Raw genomic sequence first — 13,767 nt, forward strand, 5'->3', positions numbered from 1 at the left:
CGGCGCAAGGCGAGTGACAGGCGCACGGAATATGGGAAGACGTGTGCGTGTGGGTTGATACCCATGTGCTTTTAATTGGGCGGGGAGGGCGGTCGACGGCCTCGCCCTCTATCGCCTTAATGAACTGGATTGGCTGAGAGGGGCGGTCGAGCCCTGACCCTGCCCCTTTATAAGGAGGGGAGTGGGAGGGACAGTACCCCTCAGCCCTTTGCCATCTGCCTCTCCCCATCCTTGCTTCTTCCTCCCTTCTGCCATGGTGAGAGGGTGTGCTGACGCTTTGATGGTGGCGGCGAGGGTCTCCGCTCGACAATGCGCCCCTCCGCCCGTGGCGACGGAGCCGGTCGCGAAGGGAAGGGGGAGGGGGCGCGGCCGAGGCCGCCGTGGTGCTCGGGGAAGGGGAGGACGGGGCGGTGCGTTGGCCTCGCCTCTGCCGGCGGTCCCTTCCCCAATGGAGGGCCATGTCGGGGACCAGCCCCGTGAGTTCTTCATCAGGCTGCGCCGGCCGGCGATGTCATCGCCTTCGTCTCCCTACCCCATTCGCTCGGGAGATGGAGCTCGATACGCCGTAGGCGCTGAGATTGCATATGAGGGGTTGTGGAAATAGCGGCACATGGGCCGATGTTGATTTCCCAGCTCCTCATGTCATGTATCTCCGTCGCGGATGGAAGACCTTCACTCACATCCACGGCTTGACGGCAGGGCCCATTCTCTATCAAATTAATGGAGAACGGCCTCCTCTCCGTCAAGGTCTTTGGAGACTTCGGGACTCCCCTGAAGTGCTTCATGGGGAGCTCCTCTGATGACGGAGACTCTTCTTCGAGCGAGAGTGACGAGGAGGACAGCGGCAGCGACGATGAGGGTAGCAGGCGAGAGGATGACGAGTCCGACTAGGTGCCTAACTCGTCGTCCCAGGGCGGTGTCGGCAGCAGCAGCATCTGCACCGGGCCCCTTCTCCCGGTGGGGCCGGCTCTTGAACTTCTCGGGGTCGCCTCCTTGGGCGGCTGGCGCGGGGAGGCTGGAGAAGGCGAAGAAGGCGGGTGGAGGGCCGTCAAGTCGGAGTATGATGGCACCGACGCCTTCGTAGCGTATTGACGGACCACTGCCTCATCTTACAACTCTTCTCCCGGCAGCATCATCACCAGCCCTCTCTCAGGCGGCCACCGACATGTTCTCTTGGCGCCTTCAGTTGCTCATACCTCGCCTAGGCACTCCTTTTGCCCTCTTGCCTTCTTGTTCCGTTTCTCGAGGAGAGGGACAAGAAAGGTATTACGGGCACCTTATCTTTTTCTAGCTTGTAAGCCTACGGGCCTTAGTTAGATTTATAACTTGTAATCCCCTTGCTCGTGTTTACATTCCGTATGAATTGTACCTGTATGGAACATATTAATGAAAAAGGGTGCTTGTCGGGTCTTGTGTATGTGGGCAATGCCCATACCAAGGAATGAATCCTTGTTATTTTTAACATAGACATCGTTTCCCGGCAGTAGGCCTTGCCGCTCCCCTACTTCATTCGACCATACTCACGCCTTTGGCGGAGGCAGGGGCGAAGTAGGGGTGGGCCCTACGCTTGCTTCCTTGCCGCCGCGGCTACAACCAAATTCCGAACCAAGAAGAGGTTCTCAGGTGGCAGGAATGAAGGGAGCACGGCAGCCTTGGAATAAAACGAGGCTTCATACGTCCCAATTTTATACGGAAATGCATAAAGGGGATAAGAAAACTTATCTGAATCCGCAGCCCCCGGCAACCCTAGCTTGCCGTGGGTGGACCTTCGTGTCTTCAGCCGCCGGCAAGCTTGGCTTGCCGGGGCCGGAGCGCCGGCTTGTTCTCTTTCTCCCATATAGCTCGGCAGAAATATTCATGTACCGTGCAAACCAAAGAGGACGGAAAGGAACAGAGAGATGCAAAATCGACCTCTATGCTAGGGGTTAGTCGCCGCTAAGCACTATCAACCCTAACCGAGGGAATGACTCAACCTAGCATGCATGCTATGACTTAGGGCGCCAATGCTTCGTTTATATATGCTCAGGGTCTACGCCTGGATTTGTACAGAGGGTTACATGCCTTGCCGGCAAGGCTTGTACAAAAGGTGGCTTGCCGGGGAGCCCGGCATCCGCGCCTTATGGGTAAAACTTACGAAGATGCTCGATGTTCCAGGAGTTGCTTACTGGAATGACATCTTCGGTCTCCAGGCGGACTGCGTTGGGCCTGGTGACTTGTACTACCCGATAAGGGCCTTCCCACTTTGGCATCAACTTGTTGGAATTCTTGGCCAACTGAACGTGCTGAAGAACAAGATCGCCTTCCTCAAAGCTTTGGGCATGAACCTTGCAACTATGGTAGCGGAGCAAGGCTTGCTGGTAGCGTGCTTCTCTCACAACCGCCCGAAGACGGTCTTCCTCGAGGAGCGTCGTGTCATCTTGCCACAGTTGCTCTTGCTCAAGCTCATCATAAGCGAGCACTCGGGGTGACCCGTATATGAGTTCTGTGGGGGGAACTGCTTCTGCTCCGTATACCAGGGCAAATGGCGTCTGGCCGGTGGCTCAATTTGGCGTCGTTCTGATCGACCATAGAATCGCCGGCAACTCATCAATCCAGCGCCTTCCGCTTTTGTGCAGCCTGTCAAAAGTCTTCGTCCTTAGGCCACGCGGTACTTCAGCATTTTCCCTTTACGCTTGGCCGTTGCTCCGTGGGTGTGCACGGAAGCGAAACAGACCTTGTTGTGAGGTCTTCAATGTATTGCATGAAAGCCTGGCTTGTGAACTGTGTGCCGTTGTCAGTGATGACTCTGTTCGGCACACCAAAGCGGAAAAGTAGCCCCTTAAAGAATTTGACGGCTGATTGTGCAGTCACCTTCCTCACTGCTTCCACCTCCAGCCACTTTGTGAACTTGTTGATTGCAACATACAAGTACTCAAAGCCCCCGACGGCACGGGGAAAAGGGCCCAATATGTTGAGCCCCCAGACCGAGAACGGCCAGGAGAGAGGGATTGTCTGCAGGGCTTGAGCTGGCTGATGAAGCTTCTTTGAATGGAACTGGCACGCTTCACACTTGGTTACTAGTGCCGTCGCATCCTGGAGGGAAGTGGGCCAGAAGAAACCTTGCCGGAAAGCCTTGCCGGCAAGGGCCCTCGATCCTATGTGGGAGCCACATATGCATCCATGTATCTCCGCCAATCGCTCCAATCCTTCCTCCCGGGGGATGCACTTCAATTTCACTCATTTTGGTCTTTTTCTGTACAGAATGCTGTCAATGAACTGGTACAGGGCAGACCGGCGGGCTACTTTCTCTGCTTCTTCCTGCTCCTTAGGAAGCTCCCCTGTTTGGAGGAATCAGACGGTATGCTGCACCCATGTTGGAGCCTGTGACTTGACGGCAAGGACCAAAGGCATTTCCTCTGCTGTGCGAACGGTTGCCTCCACGGCAAGGGCTTGGCGCCCCGTCGGAGTTGGTTGTCCCACGGCAGACTCGGCTTCCACGGCAACATCTCCGCCAGCGGCCCCGGGGGGCTCGGTGGCGAAGTACTTGCCGGGGCCTGACTTCCTCCGCTTGTTCTGCTCTGTTGATGGTTCAACGGATGGTTGAGTTAAGCGAAGCACAAAAGTACCTGGTTCCACAGGTAGCTTGAGGGCGGCGCGCTTCGACAGGTAGTCGGCAATGTCGTTCCCCACTCGAGGGACATGCTCTGCCTATATACTGTCAAAGTGCTCCTCCAGTTTCCTCACTTCATCTACATAGGCTTCCATCAACGGGCTTTGATAATGCTTGTTGATTTGCCGGACGACAAGCTATGAATCGCCCCTGACGATGAGCTTTTTGACCCCGAGGTCTGCCGCGATCCTGAGACCAGCAAGCAATCCCTCGTACTCAGCAGTGTTGTTCGTCGACATCTCCCTCAGAAAGTGCATCTGGATCACGTACTTGAGGTGCTCTCCGGTGGGTGCGACGATAAGCACACCAGCACCGGCGCCTTGTAGCGAAAAAGCCCCATCAAAGCACATAATCCAGTTGCGACTTGTTTCCTTGCCGGGGAGAGTGGTCTCCTGGATTTCTTCGTCGGGCGTCGAGGTCCATTCGGCAATGAACTCCGCCAAGACTCTGCTCTGAATTGTCGAGGTGCTTTCTAATTTCAAACAAAAACTTGACAGCTCCAAGGGCCATTCCACAATCCTCACCATTGCATCTGGGTTATGCAGTATCCGTTGCAACGGGAGGCGGGTGACGATGGTGATCTCGTGTGCTTGGAAGTAATGACGCAGCTTCCTCGAGGCCATAAGGAGGCCGAAGAGCAATTTTTGTACACCGGAGTACCTTGACCTAGCCCCTTGCAAGAGGGAGTTGACAAAGTAAACTGGGTGCTGCACCATCTTATTCTTTTGCACCACTTCACCTGGTTGCGTGGGTCCTGTCGCACTGGTGTTAGATCTTGCCGGGACCAGGCCCTGCTGGGGAGAGTTATGGCTCGCCATCCATCAACTATGCCGTTGCCGCTGCCTCTTCATCATCCTCCCTCTGCGCCACCAGTGCGGCGCTGACCACTTGATTCGTTGCCACAAGATACAGCAACAACGGTTCTTGTGGTTTGGGCGCAACCAACACTGGGGTGGAGGAGAGGTATTTCTTCAAATCCTGCAGCGCTGCCTCGGCCTCCGGGGTCCACTCCATTGGGCTTGCCTTCATCAAGATCTTGAAAAAGGGAAGGGCATGCTCAGCAGACTTGGAGATGAATCTGCTCATGCCGGCGACACAGCCAGTGAGCCGACGCACATCCTTGATCCGCTTAGGTGACTCAATCTGCTCAATGGCCTTGATCTTGTCCGGGTTCGCCTCAATCCCATGCTGCGACTCAAAGAACCCGAGAAGTTTGCCGGACGGGACACCGAAAACACACTTCTTAGGGTTCAGCTTGAGGTTGATCTTGCATAGATTTGCAAACGTCTCCTCCAGATCTTGCACAAGTGTTTCCTTGTTATTGGTTTTGACCACTATGTTCATCGGCCCGGGCATCTTCAGCCTGTTGTAGGCGTAATGGGAAGCTACCATGAACTTGGCCAGCGCCGGGCGGCCGAGGATCCCGTTGTAGGGCAAGGGGATCTCGGCTACATCGAAGACAATCTTCTCCGTCCTGTAGTTCAACTCGCGTCCAAATGTCACGGGCAGCGTGACTTTTCCCTTCGGTTGGCTCCTCCTCGGGTTGACCCCTTGAAATGTGCCTGTCTCTTCGAGATCTCCATCAGGAATCTGCAGCCTTTTGATCACAACAGGCGAGATAAAATTCAGATCGGCCCTGCCGTCAACTAGCATCTTCATCACCTTGAGGTTGCGGATCGTTGGTGAAACCAACAACGGTAGACACCCGACCTCAGTAGTGTGGTCAAGGTGTTCCTCAGTGTTGAAGATGATAGGTGTGCTGGACCACTTAAGTGGCTTCCGTGCGTCGAGTGATGGCTCCACCGCTGTGATCTCACGCACCCACTGCTTGAGCTGGCGGTGAGATGCGTGCAGCGAGGCGCCACCGTCGACGCACATGGCCTCTGTAGCCTTCTGAAACTCGTGGTCGCCAGACTCGTCGTCCTCCTCATGATCATCGTCTTCATGCTTCTTGTCGCGGCCTCGGGCGGGCCTCTCTTGCTGATTATCCTTGCCGCGGCGGCCTCCTTGGCCACCACCCTTCTTGCTGGATCCTTCGGCACCATCTTGACCCTTCTCTTTGTCCCGCCTCTCATATTCAGCTTTTTGCTTCTCAGCGAGCAGCTCAACTTGTCGGCAGTTCTGGAGGTCGTGGCCTTTGGTGCGGTGGATCTTGCAATACTGCTTGTCAGAGCCCCCTGGCTTGTCGGCAGCCGCCAAGGCCCGGCAAGTGCCACACCCAGCAACCTCCTTGTCGGGGTCGCTTGCCTTGGCCTTCTTGGCAGTGCCAGTGTCGTCGGATCCCTCGATAGCAAGCATAGTCTTGCCCTTGCGCTTTCTATTACGGCGCCGACCCTTCTTTGTCGGGGCGGCGGTGTCGTCGTTTGTGGAGTCGGTTTCCACACTGGCGTCCTCGCCGGGGTACTTCCTTCCCCTCTTCATCCCGAGCGCACCTGTCGGCCAGGACGTAAAGTTCGGCCACATCCTTGACCTTGTTCATCGCTAGCTCCTCACGCATCTTGTGGTTGTGCACATTCTGATGAAATTCACTAATCACGGCGGCGGGATGAATGTCTGGGATGTTGTACTGCACTCGGCTGAACCTTTGGATGTACTTGCGCGGGTTTTCTCCTTCCTTCTAGGGGATGATGTGCAAATCGCTCGCCTGGCCATGAGCTTGATGGCCTCCAGTGAAGGCACCAACAAACTCATGACACAGATCCGACCAAGAAGAAATGGAATCCACCGGCAAGTGCATCAACCATGACATAACATTGGGCTTGAGCGCCAGCGGGAAGTAATTGGCAAGCATCTTATCACCGCGGGCTCCAGCAGCTTGCATCGCGATGGTGTAGATGCTGAGGAACTCTGACGAGTGAGTCTTGCCGTTGTACTTCTCGCCAACGTCGGGCTTGAACGTGTGGTGGGAGGGCCACTGGAACTGCCGCAGCTCGGGGGTGAAGGCCGGACAACCCACCTCGTAGGGTAGGCCACCGTAGCCTCCCGGTGTTGGGTGGTCCATAGTGGGCCCTGTCCGTCTGTCTGATTGGTGGCATGCATCATGCTGGCGCTCGACGGTGGTTCGAGCGTCTTCAAGGGCTCGCTCTCGAAGAACTTGACGCTGGTAGCGGTGGGTCCGCGGATCGGATGACGCTATGAAGATATTATCGCAAGCATGATCGAGACGGATTGACACCCGCGGAGGCTGGCGTGGGGGAGGAGAGTGCACCGTGGCTGCATCGCCCCCGGCCCTTCCACCGCTGGCATGCGGTGGCTCGGCGGAGCGACGGCCTACGGGCCCCTCTGGTCGCGGCTCATCTTTGTTGGCGATGCCGACGAGGCTCCGGACATTGGCTCTCCACTCGTCGAGCCTCTCCACAGCAGGAGGAAAGTCGAGGAGCAGTTGCGCGCGCGCCAGAGCTTCTGGTGGTGTGGGCGGCGGCGAAAACTGCATGGACCGTGGCGCGCTTCGACTTCTAACTATGTTAGAAGGAGCTCTATCATGGCCCTGCGGCTGTCCGCCATTTTCACTAGCACCTCGGCGTGCATGCTAGCCTTCCTCGTCCCGTGAAGGACACGCCGGACTCTTCCCAGGGTGGCACCCAGGGTCACCAGCGGGGTGGCACTGTTCATCGCGCACAACTTGGGAAGAACGCGCCGTGGGCGCCGGTGTTGGTGTCTTGGAGGTCGTCGCGCCGCCATCGGGCGGCATGGCGACGCCCCTGGAGGGCCCCTTGCCACCTGTGGGGGGCCCAACTCCATCTCTGGAGTTTCCGGTGTGCGGCCCGTCGCCTGGCGCACGAACGATGCCGCTCGCCAGGTCTTGACTACCAGGGTGATGTGGGTGTTCGCGGGTCACGCCACGGATTCTTTCCGCGACCGGCCCACACCTGGCCCGCACCGGTACAGGCAGTCCGGTTCCGGATGAACCGATCGCCGTGGTCGTCTTCCTCTTGGGAGCCATGGCGACGAAGAGCTGTTCGACTAGCTACTAAACCAGATTCTGACGACTGCACCCCCTACCTGGCGTGCCAAAGATGTCGGTGGAAACGACACCTATGGGATCACGGGAATCCCTACTACGGTTGCGGTGCGCGGGGTCATGAGCAGAGCGGGATCAGCAATCAGCACAAGCACTCAGGTCATTTACCTAGGTTTGGGCCGTGAGGATGCTTAATACCCTAGTCCTGCTTTGGTGTGTATATATGTGTTCTTGGAGTTCTTGAGCTGGCTACGATGAGTTTAACTTGTCCAAGGGTCCGAATCCTTCTCATGGATGCATCGGGCCTCCTTTTATAGTCAAGGGGATCGCCACAGTGGCACACAGGAGGTGGCATCGGTGCACAGTGGCTAAGCTTATCGCTTAGCCATTACGGGACAAGACGCATTTAATGCACCTCTTAGGTGTACCCCTCCCTTTACTGCCGCCTCGCCCTGCTTTGGCACACGCTCGGGGCAGCGAGGCGGTCGGCGCCATGTAGGCTGGCAGGCTGCTGACGTGGCGCGGTGGTAGGGCCTTCAGGAAGATTTGCATGCCACCATGTAGGCGCTCGCTGAGTTCGCTTGGAAGCCTCATGTCGACACGCAGGTGCCTGCCTAGCTGGTGGGCTGGCAGCTGCATGGGAGTGGCGGTGGAACCTTGGCGGGTGTGGGCCTGGCTGTGGCCCCGCGGATGTCCTTGGCAAGGCCCTTGCCGGGGCCCCGGCAAGGGCCTTGTCGCGGCACGGTGGTCGTCCCCGGCAAGGGTCTTTCCGGAGGTCTCGTGGATGCCCTTGACAAGGGTTTTGTCGAGGCTTGTCGTCTTCTAATCCTCGTCCAATTATGTGTGCTTCTTGTCTTCACAAAGATCTGCATGCCATCATGGAGGTGCCTCCCGAGCCTTGGTTCCAATGTGGTTGTCGGAAACCTTGGGCTCGAGGGTGGCACGCTCCGTTGGGGTTGGGCACGTTGTCGCGGCAAGGTCCTTGCCGGGGCCATGGAGGCCGCCCCGGCAAGGGTCTTGCCGGGGGACCCTACCTCGCCCTCTTACTCTTTTGTGTATTTGGCCTTGGCGTTGCTTTGACCGTCTTGTGGCCTCGGCCTCCTTCCCTTGCCTTGCCAAGTGTGGCCTTGATCGTGGCTCAGACTGCCTGTGCACAGGTAGAGGGGTGCAGAGTAGAACCCCTACTTCTATACACCGACACTAAGTGGCAACAGTCAGATTCTACTCCGCATTAAACAAGCACCACCAGTCGGTTATCCTGTGGCTAGCAGTAGTCGGATGTACTACATGAGGCTACACTTGAGGTTCGCATGATCTGATGGTGTATTGAATGCTGACATTGCCCAACAAAAGTATATCTAGCTAAACATTGCGATTACCAGTAGTAATGACAATGAAACAGTTGGTTGTGCATGAGACCATAAAGAACATTAATACAAGGCCGTTATGACACCGCTCCTAGCACACTATGGGGGTCTTTGTTTCCAGGGACTTTTGGTGAAAGGACTAGAAAAAGTCCCTCTTAGAGACTTTTTAACCAAATAGGAGGGACTACTAGGGACTAAAAGTTGCTTTTTGGGACTAAATGAAGAAGACTCTCAAAGAGAGTCTTTTTGGGACTTTTTGGGACTTTTCCAACAATGCCCCTCCCTGCACCCATTGCCCCGCCGCCCCATGGTGTTTTTTGGTTGTTATTTTTCTATATACTAGGGATAACATGGTCATTTAATAACCTCTAGGGAAGGACTAGGGACTTTTTAGTCCATGAAAACAAACATGGAGGGACTTTTTAGGGACTAGGAACTTTAGTTGGGACTAGAAAAAGTTCTAGGACTTATGAACCAAACAGGGCCTATATAATCTAGGAGGAGGACACTAGGATGAGGGTTGAACATTCACCTGTAATCTACGTGCAAGAGCAAGAACACCCTTGTGCGTACATCTTTGTGTGTATGTATAAATAACCGAATTTTATATCACCAAGGCCGAAAAACAACGCTCCAACAGATGATGCAGATGTAATTTCTTTTGCTCCAGATTTGCTCTAGATGTAAAATAGGGCACTTGGTGATGCGAATTTGCATCACAAGCCGCGCCCGAGTACAAAATGCAGTCTGCCGCGTAAACACCCAAGTACCTCCTGAAACTTCATTCCCCACCCCCCGCACGACAGCCATGCGACCTCACGCCATCACCGAAACCGCCAGCCGCACCCTCCAACCCCTGTCGCCGGATCCATCCATCACATTCCCGTCGCCGTCAGATTTGCCACTTCCCCGCCGCCCCTCTACTATAAATCGACCAAATGTAAAGCCGCTTTCGCCGCCGCCGTGTCGCCCGATTCAGAAGCCACACCCTGCCTGAATTCGCCACTGCACGGCCTCCACAGCTCCATGTTGCACTTAGTCCGGCCGTCTTGCATCGAGACCGTCGCCCGCGCTATCGTCATCTCTTCGGAGAAGCCGTCGAAGAGAAATTGGGCTTCACGGGGGTGCAGACGCACCCGTCCGATAACTTCGGTGTCGAGTTCTAGTGGGACAGCCGTCACTACTAGCCCGGCACCTTTGCGTCTGCCGACGAGGGCGCGTGTGCATATGGCGTCGCCGCGTGGCGTTCCGGCGGCATGACGATGACGCGGTGTTTCGTGTCGAGTCACAAGATGAATTGTCCGAAGATAAAAAAACGGGAGCAAGCAGGCTTCATGGGCCAAAGAATCTGACCATACGACCAATCGAAGAGAAGAAGAAGAAGTCCTAGATTCACATTGCTCCCGACGAGAGTGACGAAATGGCGATGGCTAGGTTCGCTCAGGAGATCCTCAATACAATCGGAATGAGCTGGGGTTCTATTGGAAGCGTGGCGTCGAGAAAGAGGACGAGACCGGCCCCTTGACGGGATCCTCGTTGAGTCCAACTTGTCGTCAGAGGCTCCACGACTCTGACGGCCCCACCATTGACGTGTTCTGCACACAGTTTGTGAGCGACCCGTCTAGTAGTTTTATGTTTGGTGATGATCAAGTAGAATCAGTATGAAGTAGTATCACTATGATCTAGTATGAACTATGTTTGTTTTGATATGAAGATCAATTGTTGTAACTTTACATCATCTAATGGAGCACTAGTGCCATATTTTACATCATGCGTTGAAGTTGAATGTTTTTTATGATGTAAAAAAATGTTTTTAATGATGTATATTTTATTCCAACCATAATGTAGTGATGTAAAATACATCATCTCTGAACCAACCCGTGGTTGAACGGTTGGGGGACAGTGGTATCTGATGAAGCAATGTACCTAGGGTAGGGTCATGGACCTGTCCAAGATACCCTCCCCAAGGACATCTCTAGAAGAAACCACCTTTCAATCGACCCGGCAATGTTCCACTCGACGGACTCGAAGACACTCGACCATGAAGCCAACCACTCGACAGCCAGGAGACCTAAAGTCACTCTGCACGCAAACGGTCAGTCATTAAGTAGCTTTTATGGTCCTCATAGCACTTTATTTGTGGCGTTACCAGTAACGCCCGATCTTAATGTACCTTAAACCCTGCATAACTGAGGGCCGGAGGGGTCTGGCGGACTCTATATAAGCCACCCCCTCCTCAGTGTAAAGGGTTCGCACCCCTGTAACTCATACGCACATAATCCAGTCGACTGCCTCCGGACTCCGAGACGTAGGGCTGTTACTTCGTCCGAGAAGGGCCTGACTCGTAAACCTCTTGCGTATACAACTACTCCATAGCTAGGATCTTGCCTCTCCATTCCTACCCCCTACATTACTGTCAGACTTAGAACCACGACAGTTGGCGCCCACCGTGGGCAGGTGTCTTAGTGACTTATTGGAGAAGTTGCGATTGTTCCGATCTCCTTCATCATGGTTTCAGGCGGAGTTTTGGTTGAGGGCTGCGAGATCCGTCTCGGCGCGCTCACGATCATCGCCGACGACTCCGCTTGGCTTTAGGAGGCTCCGCTCGACATCGACGCGCTCCCCATCCGTGGGGCGACGCACTTTCGCGCGTGCGTCCGCGGCGCCCTCCTGCGGCAACCGTCGACCCAGTATTGGTCGGCCCCTGTGTCGTCCTCCCTCCCTGTCTCCTGCCGACGCAAGCGCTCCGGTCGGTCGAGGCTTCAGCGGTGGGTGAGGCACGTGGTGGCTCACCAGTCGGCCACCTCCCCAGTCGCGGCGATCGAGCCCGACGAATCTCTCTATGGCCTGTTCGACCTGTCGACTGGCTCCGTAGAGACTGCATCCGAGTGCGATAGCAGTGATCCGGCGGCGGAGGTTCTGATGGTCGATGGACCATGCAGTCCTCCCGGCTTTCCCCGCGCCAACAGAGGCGACGGCGGAGGCGATCCTTCGCATGCCCACGAAGAGTATCTCCCCGAGCCCCTCACTTTGTTGCAGAGGGAAGAACTTCGCCGCTGGAACATGGATGCGCTGCACACTCCTATCGTTGGAGAAACCCCCTAGGCTCGGGCATTAGAGGACGCGCGCTTGGCCAACTTGGCTGAGCGCACTCGACTGGAGAACCTCCAGCGAGCATTCGACGAGCGTGCGCGGCAACGGGTTCCAGAAACCAGTCGATGTCAACTCTTTCCACCACCGACTCAGGTATATCAAACTCCGATTCAGAATCTAGCAGCTATAGCCCGTATAGCAGAGTCGATTCAGCCTTCCCAGTCAGTGGCTGGCAGAGGCTTGTTACAGATCAGAGCATTACTTCGGGCAGTAGAAGATCAAAATTCAGCTGTATCACAGTCACGGAATAGGATACATAGCAGATCCGTCGCTGCAAATACAGTCCAGTCGGCCCATAGCCCAAGATCGCCCTCGAGGCATGAGGAACGTGGAGACCGGCGTGATCAGTACAAGAACCGTGAGCAGTATGATCACCGATTCGATCGTGATGATCGACGTCGAGTGCCCACCCCTCCCCCAAGGGCTTGATCGTACGCGCCTCACCAGCAGGATGACAGACGCCATCACAGTGTTGGGCGAAGGATTCCAGTCGACCCCAGGGAACCAGGCTTTGATGCGAGATCCATTATTGTTCATGGTTTGGTCGACAGGAATAGAGCTCACCGAGAAGGTCATGACAGAGATATACCCACCAGCAGCAGAGTACACGTCTCAGGACCAGAGTGTTTCAGCAGAGCCATCAGGGTCGCGGTGATTCCTCCCAACTTCAGGTTGGCGACTGGAGTCAGTAAGTTCACTGGTGAGTCCAAGCCTGATACTTGGCTTGAAGACTACCGAGTGGTTGTTCAGATTGGCGGCGGCAACGATGAGGTGGCCATGAAACACATGCCTCTTATGTTGGAGGGCTCGGCCAGAGCATGGTTGAATCAGTTAGCACCCATCAGCATTTACACTTGGGTTCTTATTACACCTCATCCCTTTTTCCCTTCCATCTCGGTCCTAAGATCTCGGGACAAGATCTCTTGTTAGTGGAGGAGTGTTGTAACGCCCCGGATTCGATGCGCCAGGTGTCTGCCAGTTATTCGCTGTTGTTCCCATGTAATTTGCTTGCATGTTGCATTTTGCCATGTCATCATCTGCATATCATCTGCATGTTTTCCAAAACTTGCATTCGTTCAGGTTCTCCCATTTCTCTCCATTGTCCGTTCGGAGTCCAGACCTCTCGCGCGTGCCCCGTCGCCCCTCTCAGACCTTGTTTCGTGCGCGGGCGTTAAAGGTTCTCGGAATGGACCGAGGTTTGCCAAGCGGCCTTGTTATAGCACCGGTAGGCCACCTGTCAAGTTTCGTGCCATTTGGAGGTCGTTTGATACTCCAACGGTTAACCGGGGAACCGTAAAAGCCTCGTGTGTGTTGCAGCCCAACACCCCTTCAAAGTGGCCCAAAACCCATCCTAACCCCCTCCATGCTCTCGGTCGTTCGATCACGATCGCGTGGCCGAAAACCGCTCCTCATTTGGACTCTCCTAGCTCCCAGAATCTATATAAAGGCCCTTCCCCTCAATTTTCGCGGATGAATTCTTCCCTAACCCTAGCCTTCTTCTTCCTCCGTGCGCCGGACGCGTCCGTGACGGCCGGACACGTCCGCCCCGCTCCCCCCGTCCACTCCGCAGCTGTCACGTGGCACGCCGCCATCCGCCGCCGCCGCGGCCCGCCCGAGCCCGCGTGTCGCCGCCGCCT

Source organism: Triticum aestivum, chromosome 4B (assembly GCF_018294505.1).
Source record: "Triticum aestivum cultivar Chinese Spring chromosome 4B, IWGSC CS RefSeq v2.1, whole genome shotgun sequence".
Classification (NCBI taxonomy): domain Eukaryota; kingdom Viridiplantae; phylum Streptophyta; class Magnoliopsida; order Poales; family Poaceae; genus Triticum; species Triticum aestivum.